Source organism: Lathyrus oleraceus, chromosome 7 (assembly GCF_024323335.1).
Source record: "Lathyrus oleraceus cultivar Zhongwan6 chromosome 7, CAAS_Psat_ZW6_1.0, whole genome shotgun sequence".
Lineage (NCBI taxonomy): Eukaryota > Viridiplantae > Streptophyta > Magnoliopsida > Fabales > Fabaceae > Lathyrus > Lathyrus oleraceus.
The window spans coordinates 312,746,948-312,759,875 of record NC_066585.1 but is presented as its reverse complement, the minus strand read 5'-3'; positions in this window follow the sequence as shown (position 1 = coordinate 312,759,875).

Below are 12,928 nucleotides of genomic sequence, written 5' to 3'. Positions count from 1 at the left end.
CTTAAAGACGTTGAGTTCATTTATTACGAACGTATGATTGCGATTGCCCCCAATAACTTTACCGAAATGGTAAATATGGGGATGAGGCTAGAAGAAGGGGTCTGTGAAGGACGCATGTCTAAAGAAGAAGCATCGTCTAGTAAGATATTATTGGTGTAAGCCCTAGAGGCCAATACTTTTTGGTACTTGTATCGAATTCTTTAAAGGCATTTTCTTTATTATGGTTGATTAATAAAGTCCCTGGAATAGATAGTCCGTTTAATGTATTAAATGTGACTTAATCATGAGAACACATTAAACATAAGGACACTATTCTTAAAGTATCCGTAGTCGAGCTTTAGTGTGAAGTGGGATAACATTAAAGCATTAAGACTATTATGTTTGTAGACTGATGATCACATCTCATGGATCATGGATAAAGAGTTATCAAGTCTTAAACATAGGTATGAATATTAGGAGTAATATTTATATCGGATTGACCCGCTATGAGAATACTATATAGAAAGTTATGCAAAGTGTCATAAGTTATTCTCATGGTGATAATGGTGTATACCACTCTTCGACCTGAAACTACTATGGATCCTAGATGTAGAGTCGAGTGCTTTGTTGCTGATCCAACATTGTCTGTAACTGGATAACCATAAAGACAGTTGATGGGTACTCCACAAAGCATGCTAAGGGACATGAGTGTCCTAGATGGAATTTGCCCATCCTGCGTAACAGGATAAATGTCTATGGGCCCAATATTGAACTGGACAAGGATGACACGGTCTATACCTTGTGTTCAATATAGACATAAGGGCAAAGGGGTAATTATACACATAATTATTATCATAGGAGGTTTTGTCAGATCACATGACATTTTCGTGACTTGGGTAGCAGTGATGTGTTGCTAGATACCGCTCACTGTTTATTATGTTAAATGCGTGATTTAATATAATTGCCAACGCCGCGAAAACCTATAGGGTCACACACAAAGGACGGATTGATGAGAGATAGAGTAACTAAGGAACACCGTAAGGTACGGTGCACTTAAGTGGGAGACGAAATATGGTAAGGTACCAAATACTTAAGTGATTTTGGGCATATTATAAGATATGGGCCAAAATACACTTAAGTGGGCTTTTTAGCTTGAAGCCCACACAAGTGGTTCTATAAATAGAACCCCTTGGGTAGAAGCATTGTCACTCCACTCCACTCAGACTGAAATTCAAGTAGAGACTTGGAATTTTGTTTCCCTCTTTCTCTCACTCAAAACCTTCATTCATAACAGCTAGCAATGCGATTGAAGGAATCCGTTCGTGTGGACTGAGTAGAGACGTTGTCATCGTTCAACGTTCGTGATCGCCCCGTGGATCTGTATCAAAGGTTTTGATCATTATCAGAGATCTGCGCCAAAGGTTTGAATCGCCACAAGAGGTAACGATTCTATCACTGATCATGCCCATTCGTAAGGATCACTAAATGGAGAAATTTTTAAATTCCGCTGCGCCTTGGATGGCAATTCTCCTTCAGTGGTATCAGAGCCACTTACGAAACCATGAATCTGATAACTGTTTTTGTTCTGTAAGAATATGATTAAAGACAGAATGAATCAAAGGTTAAATTGAGATCGATCAAGTTACATATATGTGATATATGTAATCCTGATGCAAAATACATTATATATGATATAGTGTTCTCGTTTCGTTCATTCAAACCCTCAATGATTATTTTCCCTTGAGCGATCAATGGTCGTTTGCTTCTTGATCCGACATTAGTATGGTGAAGCAATGACGTGTTGATCAATCATACTGAATTAACAATCGAGATGTGTTTGACGGTCTGAAATTGGTGCATCAGGGTTAGTGACGGCACAAGGGTTGTGTTGTCAGAGAGTTATGCGATTGGGGTTTGACTGCACAAGAGTTGTGTGTTCTAAACACTTTTCCGAACAGTGTTAACCGATTAACGCGTATGGTTAACCGGTTAACGAGAAACTGAATACAGCCTTCTAAACATTTTTGGAACAGTGTTAACCGGTTAACGCATATGGTTAACCGGTTAACGGAATGCGAAATAAATTTTTTGAGATTTTCAAACAGTGTTAACCGGTTAACGCATTTGGTTAACCGGTTAACGCAAGGCGGAAAACAATTTTCCAAGACATTTTCAAGCAGTGTTAACCGGTTAACGCATATGGTTAACCGGTTAACGCAAGACAGAAAAGAATTTTCTAAAAGTTTTCAAACAGTGTTAACTAGTTAACGCATATGGTTAACCGGTTATCGCAAGAAAAAATTCACCCGTTTGGCTAGAAAAAGTGTTTTGAAGTATCAAGTGTTGATATGAAAAACGACGTCAATTTTAAATGAATTGTTCATTAAAATTTTCGAGCAGGGGGCTGCCCCTTCGACCCCGCAAGGGGCGCTTCCCTCTTGACCCCTGTCCGCGGAACGGTCAGCGGAACCACCGTCCGCTGACCGGGCAGCGGAACACCCGTTCCCGCTGTCCGGGCAGCGGACCCCCGACTAACTCTGCGTAGTATGATCGGTCGTCGAAATTTAATTTGATTTTAATTAATTAAAGGAAATAATAATAATAAAGTGTTTATTATTGTCTTGTGGTGATCGGTTATGGCCTTAGTTTTCCTTTGTTTTGTTTTGGGTTTTTAAAATACGACCTGCGTGTCGTGCCTCTCTCTTAATCTCCCAAATGTAACTTATTTTCTCATCTCACTCCCTCGTATGTAAAACGAGTTTCTTTCATGTAATGTAATGATATGAAGAAAGCAAAGAAGTCAGTGCCAAAGGAGGACAACCTTGAAGATCTTGCTTGGAGAAGCTTAGATCGTTGTAGGTTAGCTTAGGTTCTCTCATTGGCTTGGGAGAACAATTGCGCTAGGGGCCATAACTGTTTCATTATGTATGTATGTATGTTGATGCATGTGAATGTATATTGATGCATGTGAGAGATGTAACACCCCGAATAAAATAAGAGAATTATTTAAATTAAGTTGATAATATATTTATTAATTTAATTAAATAAATTGAATTATTGGATTATTATTATTATTATTATTTGGAATAATAATTAGTGGAAAATATATAAGTTGGAATAAGAGAAAAGGGTTTTCATTGTTGGTAAAGAGTTTTCACGTGAAACAGAGAAGCGGCTGAAAAGTGGAAAGTGGAGAAAGGGCAAAGAGGAAGAGCTAGAGAGCAAAGGTTGAAGAACGGAAAAGCTTGAAGCTTAGAGATTGCCGGATTATCTCAGGTAAGGGGGGTTTATCGTCGTTTAATGGGTATTATAGATTAACATGTCATGGGTAGTGATAAACCGTTGAAGTGACCCTAATTGGGATGTTGAATGCTGAAATATTGTGATGAATAAGTTGTATTAAAGCTGTAATTGAGTCCGTAATTGTGTGAGTCGTGTTCCCCCGAACGTATAGCTTTTTACGGAAATTGAATCGGAGGTCCGGAAGTCCTCCAACGGCGGAAAATGCGGAGAACTCTGCATTCTGCCTTGTGTTAGCGCAGGAACTGCTGTTTTGTCTGCGTTAACCGGTTAACCCAGGGCGTTAACCGGTTAACACTGTTATATTTTGTGAAAATGTGCTGTTTTGCCTGCGTTAACCGGTTAACCCAGGGCGTTAACCGGTTAACACTGTTGCGTTTTGCCAGAAAGTGTGTTTTGTCCTGCGTTAACCGGTTAACCCAGGGCGTTAACCGGTTAACACTGTTGGAAATTAGAAAAAATTGATATTTTTAATGTTGTGAACCTAATTGGCGATTGGCCTATTATCGTTAATTGTGATGAGTAATTTTGTTGGATTTATGTTATGAAGTGTTGATACAAGTATGTTGCTGAGTTGTTCCGTGTATGGAAAGTTGTTGAAAATACTGAGTTGTAGGCTTGGTGAGCCAAAGTTGATTATAAGTTGATGTTGTTGAAAACATTGTTGTATTGCTATTATTATTATGTTGTCGACAGTTAAAGTCGTGTATGCCATATACATTCATATGCATTAAGTCGGAGCTTTGCTCACAACACGTTGGCCTGGATTGGCAAATTTTAAGTTGAAAGTTGAAGGCTTATGCCTTGATGCCCAATAAAATGGCAATGATTTTAAGTTGGGAGTTTTACTCCGAATGGTACCACATGCATGACGAGTCGAGTCTCATTAGAGTTGCATTTTGTTGGCTTGTTGTATGGATATTTAATTTAATTGAGGAGTGGAATTGTGTTGATATTAAGTATGATGTTTGAGTTAATGTGCCGTTACTGGATGTATGTTACGATTAGGGTGATGAAATGTGTGAATTTACTTAGCATTACATGATGATTTATAATGCTTATTATATCGATTGAGGAACTCACCCTTACAACTATTTTTCAGGTAACGAACAAATGAGTTGAGTGGAAGCTAATGCTTGGAGTCTAGTGTAGTCTCCTAAGTGGGTCATGCTCTGATAGATGTAACATCGGGAGGGAACATTTTTTTATATTGTTGTTGATGATTGTTGAACCAGTTTACATGTAGTATGTTGCATGTTTTGAATGATCGATTTGATCTCTATCCGCTGCGTATTGTGCAAATGTTTTATGTTTTGAGTTAATGAAAGAGCATGACAGTTATTATGGTGTGAAATGTTGTGTGACACCCTTGATTGCATATTTACTCTGATTGATATGTGTTATTTTAATTATATACTTGGGGTATTTTAGAAGGGTGTTACATTAGTGGTATCAGAGCAGGTCGGTCTGTCCGGCCAGTTGTCGTGTCGTTACTGTCTAACAATTGTGTATTGTTACTAATCTAACTTTTAAGTTGTGTTGTATTGTTAAGTTGAAATGGCTGGAAGGAATGACGCTGCAATGGTTGCCGCAATGCAAGCGATGGCACAAGCTGTGCAGAACTTGCCAAATGCTGGTGGAGATGCTGGATCACGTAGCTTGGCGACTTTTCAAAGAGAGAATCCGCCGGTGTTTAAAGGGAAGCATGATCCAGATGCAACCTTGGGATGGTTGAAAGAGATCGAGAGAATCTTCCGTGTTATGGATTGCACTCCAGCTCAGAAGGTTCGGTATGGTACTCACATGCTAGCAGTCGAAGCTGATGACTGGTGGCTAGAGACTCACGAGAGGTTGACCGTGGCAGGTGAAGTCATTACTTGGGATGTATTCCGTAGGGAATTCATGAGAAAGTATTATCCGGAAGATGTCCGTGGAAAGAAGGAAATTGAGTTCCTTGAGCTGAAGCAAGGAAACATGTCTGTCACTGATTATGCTGCGAAATTTGTGGAGCTGTCCAAATTTTATCCTCATTACACTGGTGCTGGTGCTGAATTTTCAAAGTGCATCAAGTTTGAAAATGGACTGCGCTCTGAAATTAAGAAGGCTGTTGGGTATCAGAAGATACGCATTTTTACTGAATTGGTTGATAGCTGCAGGATATTTGAAGAAGACAATAATGCTCATTACAAGATTGTCAGTGACCGCAGGGGCAAGCAACATCAAAACCGTGGAAAGCCGTATGATGCCCCAGTGGGAAAAGGGAAACAAGGAGCTGCTCCGGCTCAGAGGACCAGTAGGGGAGGTGCTCCTGCTGGTATAGTTTGCTTCAAATGTGGTCAAGCTGGTCATAAGAGTAATGTATGCACTGCTGAAGTAAAGAGGTGTTTTCGTTGTGGTAAGACTGGCCATGCAATAGCTGATTGCAAGCACAAGGAAATGATTTGTTTTAATTGTGGCGAAGAAGGGCATATTGGAAGTCAGTGTCAGAAGCCAAAGAAATCTCAGACGGGGAAGGTGTTCGCATTGACTGGAACTCAAACCTCCAGTGAGGACAGACTTATCCGAGGTACGTGTTATATTAATGGCTTTCCTCTTGTAGCTATTATTGACACAAGTGCGACTCATTCCTTTATATCTTTGGATTGTGCTGTGAAACTTAAGTTAGAGATATCTGAGATGTTTGGTAGTATGGTAATTGATACTCCTGCGAAGGGTTCAGTGACTACTACTTCGGTTTGTTTAAATTGTCCTTTGAGTATTTTTGGTAGAGACTTTGGGATGGACCTAGTGTGTCTTCCACTAGTGCAGATTGATGTTATTCTGGGTATGAACTGGTTGGTGTTTAACCGAGTTTCTATCAATTGTTTTGATAAGACGGTGGTCTTTCCTGAGATTGAGGAGGGAAAGAGTTTGTTTCTATCAGCAAGGCAAGTGAATGAGGAAGTAGCTGATGGGGCAGAGTTGTTTATGCTGTTAGCGACTTTGGAGGCTAAAGATAAACTGGTGATTGGCGATCTAGCCGTGGTGTGTGATTTTCCTGATGTGTTTCCGGAAGAGGTGAATGAATTACCGCCAGAGCGCGAAGTGGAGTTCTCGATTGATTTGGTACCTGGTACTAGGCCGATATCGATGGCTCCGTACCGTATGTCTGCTGTTGAGTTAACTGAATTGAAGAGTCAGTTGGAAGATCTGTTGGATAAGAAATTTATTCGTCCGAGTGTGTCACCGTGGGGTGCACCAGTGCTATTGGTTAAGAAGAAAGAAGGTACGATGAGGTTGTGTGTGGACTACAGGCAACTGAATAAAGTGACGATCAAGAATCGGTATCCTTTGCCGAGGATTGATGATTTGATGGATCAGTTGGTTGGTGCAAGTGTGTTCAGCAAAATAGATTTGAGATCTGGGTATCATCAGATCCGTGTGAAAACCGAGGATATTCAGAAGACTGCTTTCAGAACAAGGTATGGACATTATGAGTATTCTGTAATGCCTTTTGGTGTGACTAATGCTCCTGGAGTATTTATGGAGTATATGAATAGGATTTTCCATCCGTACCTAGACAAGTTTGTTGTGGTGTTTATTGATGATATTTTGGTGTATTCGAAATCTGAAGAAGAGCATGCTGAACATTTGAGAGTGGTTTTGGGAGTTCTACGAGAAAAGAAGTTATTTGCTAAATTGTCCAAGTGTGAATTTTGGTTAGGAGAGGTGAGTTTTCTTGGTCATGTGATTTCAAGAGGTGGCGTTGCTGTTGATCCTTCTAAGATAGAAGCGGTATCTAAGTGGGAAGCTCCGAAGTCTGTTGCTGAGATTCGAAGTTTCCTTGGTTTGGCTGGTTATTATAGGAAGTTCATTGAGGGATTTTCTAAGTTGGCGTTACCATTGACGATGTTGACTAGGAAGGGGCAAGCGTTTGTTTGGGACTCGAAATGTGAAGAAGGTTTCCAAGAGTTAAAGAGAAGGTTAACTACTGCTCCTATTCTGATATTACCGAGTTCGTCGGAATCATTTGAAGTTTACTGTGATGCTTCATTGTTGGGTTTGGGTGGCGTGTTGATGCAGAATAAGCAGGTTATAGCCTATGCTTCAAGACAGCTTAGAGTTCATGAGAGGAACTATCCGACGCACGATTTAGAGTTGGCGGCTGTGGTGTTTGTTCTGAAGTTATGGAGACATTACTTGTACGGGTCAAGATTTGAGGTTTTCAGTGACCATAAAAGTTTAAAGTATTTGTTTGATCAGAAAGTGCTGAATATGAGACAGAGAAGATGGTTAGAGTTTCTGAAGGATTATGACTTTGGTTTGAATTACCATCCGGGTAAAGCAAACGTAGTGGCTGATGCATTGAGTCGGAAATCATTGCATATGTCTATGTTAATGGTTAAAGAACTGGATTTAATTGAGCAGTTTAGAGACTTGAGTTTGGTGTGTGAGAGTACTCACAATAGTGTTAAATTGGGAATGTTGAAGTTAACAAGTGGTATTCTGGATGAGATCAGAGAGGGTCAGAAATCCGATGTGCTTTTGGTTGATAAGTTGACTCTAGTGAATCAAGGTCAAGGTGGCGAATTCAGAGTTGATGAGAATGATGTTTTGAAATTTGGTAATCGGGTGTGTATTCCGGATGTTATCGAACTTAAGAAGAGTATTCTTGAAGAAGGACATCGTAGTGGTCTGAGTATTCATCCTGGAGCTACGAAGATGTATCATGATTTGAAAAAGTTATTTTGGTAGCCGGGAATGAAAAGAGAAATTGCGAGTTTTGTTTATTCTTGTTTGACTTGTCAGAAGTCAAAGATTGAGCATCAGAAGCCGTCTGGGCTAATGCAACCGTTGGCTATTCCAGAGTGGAAGTGGGATAGTATCAGTATGGATTTTGTTTCTGGTTTACCGAGGACAATTAAGAATTTTGAAGCTATTTGGGTGATTGTTGACAGATTGACAAAGTCGGCTCATTTCATTCCGATCAGAATGGACTATCCGTTAGAGAAATTAGCTGAGTTGTATATTGAGAAAATTGTAAGTTTGCATGGTATTCCGTCGAGTATTGTTTCGGACAGAGATCCTAGATTTACATCGAAGTTCTGGGAAGGTTTGCAGAGGGCTTTGGGAACTAAGCTGAGATTGAGTTCTGCATATCATCCGCAGACTGATGGTCAGACTGAGAGGACGATTCAGTCACTAGAGGATCTTTTGAGGGCTTGTGTTTTGGAAAAGGGAGGTGCTTGGGATTGTTATTTACCTTTGATTGAGTTTACCTACAACAATAGTTTTCATTCGAGCATTGGTATGGCGCCGTTTGAAGCTTTGTATGGTAGGAGATGTCGGACACCTTTATGTTGGTATGAGTCCGGTGAGAGTGCTGTGGTTGGACCGGAATTGTTCAACAAACTACGGAAAAGATTAAGATGATTCAGGAGAAGATGAGAATTGCTCAGAGTCGTCAGAAGAGTTATCATGATAAGAGGAGGAAGTCACTTGAGTTCCGAGAGGGAGATCACGTGTTTCTTCGTGTTACTCCGATAACTGGGGTTGGTCGAGCTTTGAAGTCAAAGAAGTTGACACCTCGATTTATTGGTCCTTATCAGATTTTGGAGAGGATAGGAGAGGTAGCCTATCGTATCGCTTTACCGCCGTCACTTGCGAATTTGCATGAGGTTTTTCATGTGTCTCAGTTGAGGAGGTACATTCATGATCCGTCGCATGTGATCCAAGTAGATGATGTACAGGTAAGAGATAACCTGACTGTTGAAATATCGCCTATGAGGATTGAGGATCGAGAGTCGAAGCAGTTGCGGGGTAAAGAGATTGCCTTAGTGAAAGTAGCTTGGGGAGGACCAGCAGGTGGCAATGTGACTTGGGAACTGGAGAGTCAGATGAAAGAGTCTTATCCAGAGTTATTTGCTTGAGGTATGTTTTCGAGGACGAAAACTCTTTTAGTAGGGGAGAGTTGTAACACCCCGAATAAAATAAGAGAATTATTTAAATTAAGTTGATAATATATTTATTAATTTAATTAAATAAATTGAATTATTGGATTATTATTATTATTATTATTTGGAATAATAATTAGTGGAAATATATAAGTTGGAATAAGAGAAAAGGGTTTTCATTGTTGGTAAAGAGTTTTCACGTGAAACAGAGAAGCGGCTGAAAAGTGGAAAGTGGAGAAAGGGCAAAGAGGAAGAGCTAGAGAGCAAAGGTTGAAGAACGGAAAAGCTTGAAGCTTAGAGATTGCCGGATTATCTCAGGTAAGGGGGGTTTATCGTCGTTTAATGGGTATTATAGATTAACATGTCATGGGTAGTGATAAACCGTTGAAGTGACCCTAATTGGGATGTTGAATGCTGAAATATTGTGATGAATAAGTTGTATTAAAGCTGTAATTGAGTCCGTAATTGTGTGAGTCGTGTTCCCCCGAACGTATAGCTTTTTACGGAAATTGAATCGGAGGTCCGGAAGTCCTCCAACGGCGGAAAATGCGGAGAACTCTGCATTCTGCCTTGTGTTAGCGCAGGAACTGCTGTTTTGTCTGCGTTAACCGGTTAACCCAGGGCGTTAACCGGTTAACACTGTTATATTTTGTGAAAATGTGCTGTTTTGCCTGCGTTAACCGGTTAACCCAGGGCGTTAACCGGTTAACACTGTTGCGTTTTGCCAGAAAGTGTGTTTTGTCCTGCGTTAACTGGTTAACCCAGGGCGTTAACCGGTTAACACTGTTGGAAATTAGAAAAAATTGATATTTTTAATGTTGTGAACCTAATTGGCGATTGGCCTATTATCGTTAATTGTGATGAGTAATTTTGTTGGATTTATGTTATGAAGTGTTGATACAAGTATGTTGCTGAGTTGTTCCGTGTATGGAAAGTTGTTGAAAATACTGAGTTGTAGGCTTGGTGAGCCAAAGTTGATTATAAGTTGATGTTGTTGAAAACATTGTTGTATTGCTATTATTATTATGTTGTCGACAGTTAAAGTCGTGTATGCCATGTACATTCATATGCATTAAGTCGGAGCTTTGCTCACACCACGTTGGCCTGGATTGGCAAATTTTAAGTTGAAAGTTGAAGGCTTATGCCTTGATGCCCAATAAAATGGCAATGATTTTAAGTTGGGAGTTTTACTCCGAATGGTACCACATGCATGACGAGTCGAGTCTCATTAGAGTTGCATTTTGTTGGCTTGTTGTATGGATATTTAATTTAATCGAGGAGTGGAATTGTGTTGATATTAAGTATGATGTTTGAGTTAATGTGCCGTTACTGGATGTATGTTACGATTAGGGTGATGAAATGTGTGAATTTACTTAGCATTACATGATGATTTATAATGCTTATTATATCGATTGAGGAACTCACCCTTACAACTATTTTTCAGGTAACGAACAAATGAGTTGAGTGGAAGCTAATGCTTGGAGTCTAGTGTAGTCTCCTAAGTGGGTCATGCTCTGATAGATGTAACATCGGGAGGGAACATTTTTTTATATTGTTGTTGATGATTGTTGAACCAGTTTACATGTAGTATGTTGCATGTTTTGAATGATCGATTTGATCTCTATCCGCTGCGTATTGTGCAAATGTTTTATGTTTTGAGTTAATGAAAGAGCATGACAGTTATTATGGTGTGAAATGTTGTGTGACACCCTTGATTGCATATTTACTCTTATTGATATGTGTTATTTTAATTATATACTTGGGGTATTTTAGAAGGGTGTTACAAGAGACGGTTTATATGATAAACAAGCCGGTGAGATCAGAAAAATTGCAATTCTCTCAAATTAAATATTAAGTTTATGCTTTCCAAGTTTTAACACTCATCAAGACTAGTAATGGATAATGTAGGTTTCGCCTACGCGAGGTGCATGATTTATTTATTAGTAAGGTGCGATGGGATAATTGTAATATCCAACTGTTAAAACAATGGGTCAAACTTAACTAAACAAATTATAATAAGATTATATATATGTTTAGAAGCAAGAGTTGGGAATGATCCATATGATGGATTGGAATAAGGAGTTATTCATCCAACTGAAATTTTCGAGAGTTGTATGAGATACAATTGGAAGGAGTTCCTACCTAAATAACCTAGTTTTGTGTAATCCGCCTACGCGGACTTAGAACGAAGTGAAATATGGATCTCGACCCACTAGAAAATCTTCCAACGGGATTTTCCGAATCAAATGATGAGGGTCATTTGTTTTGAGTAAAATAGTGGGAGCATATTTAATTAAAGGCCTAATTGAATATGTCAATGATACTTATATTTTCATTAATCCTTATGTAGATTACCATGACAGAAAACACCTCTAACAACATCCTGCGATCAATTCTTGATAAGGAAAAATTGTCTGGGACAAATTTTCTGGATTGGCACCGAAACCTGAGGATTATCCTCAAACATGATAAAAAGCTGTATGTCTTGGAGACACCTGTTCCTGAAGAGGAACCTCCTAGTTCTGCACCTAAGGCAGAAAGAGATGCTTATAAGAAGCATGTCGATGATGCTAATGAAACTGCTTGTCTCATGCTGGCTACCATGAACTCAGAATTGCAAAAGCAACATGAGAACATGTCAGCGTTCGATATGATCGAACACCTGAAGTTGCTCTATCAAGAGCAAGCAAGGCATGAGAGGTTTGAAGTTTCAAAAGCCCTTTTTCAAAGCAAGTTAGCTGAGGGAGCCCCTGTAGGTCCCCATGTACTCAAGATGATTGGGTATGTGGAAAACCTTGAGAGATTGGGTTTTCCCCTCGAAAAGGAACTTGCAACTGATTTGATCTTGCAATCGTTGCCAGATAGTTTCAGTCAATTTGTCCTAAATTTCAATATGATTGATATGGACAAATCTCTTCCTGAACTGCTCGCCATGTTAAGAACTGCCGAGCAGAATCTGAAGTCAAAAGGGAAGTCCATTCTGATGATCGGAAATGGAAATAGACATAACAAAAGGCCCACTAAGCAGAGTGATAAGGGGAAGGGCAAGGAAGTTGCCAATCCCAGATCCACTGCTGCTTTGAAGCCTAGTGGAGGCATAGCAAAAGAAGGTACCTGCTTCCATTGCGGTAAGACCGGACACTGGAAGAGGAACTGCCCAAAGTACCTGGAAGATAAGAAGAATGGAGTAGAGACTTCAACTTCAGGTACTTTGTTATTAATTTATCTACTTCTGCATCATGGGTATTAGATACTGGATGCGGTTCTCACATTTGTACAAATGTGCAGGAACTAAAAAGGAGTAGAGATTTGGCAAAAGATGAAGTCGACCTACGAGTTGGCTATGGAGCAAAGGTTGCTGCTTTAGCCGTAGGAACTTTTGTATTGACTTTACCTAGTGGTTTAATAATTCAGTTAGAGAACTGTTATTATGTACCTGCAATTAGCAGGAATATTATTTCCATTGCTTGTTTGGACAAGTTTGGTTTTTCATTTATAATAAAGAACAATTGTTGCTCAATTTATTTGAATGATATATTCTATGCTACTGCACAAATGAACAATAGACTATATGTCCTTGATCTTGAAATGCCTATTAATAAAATTAATACAAAAGGGTGAAACCTAACAAGTTAAAACCAACTAGGTAAGAATATTAAAACTCTTCGATCAGATCGAAGTGATGAGTATTTAATCCTAGAGTTTGATGACCATCT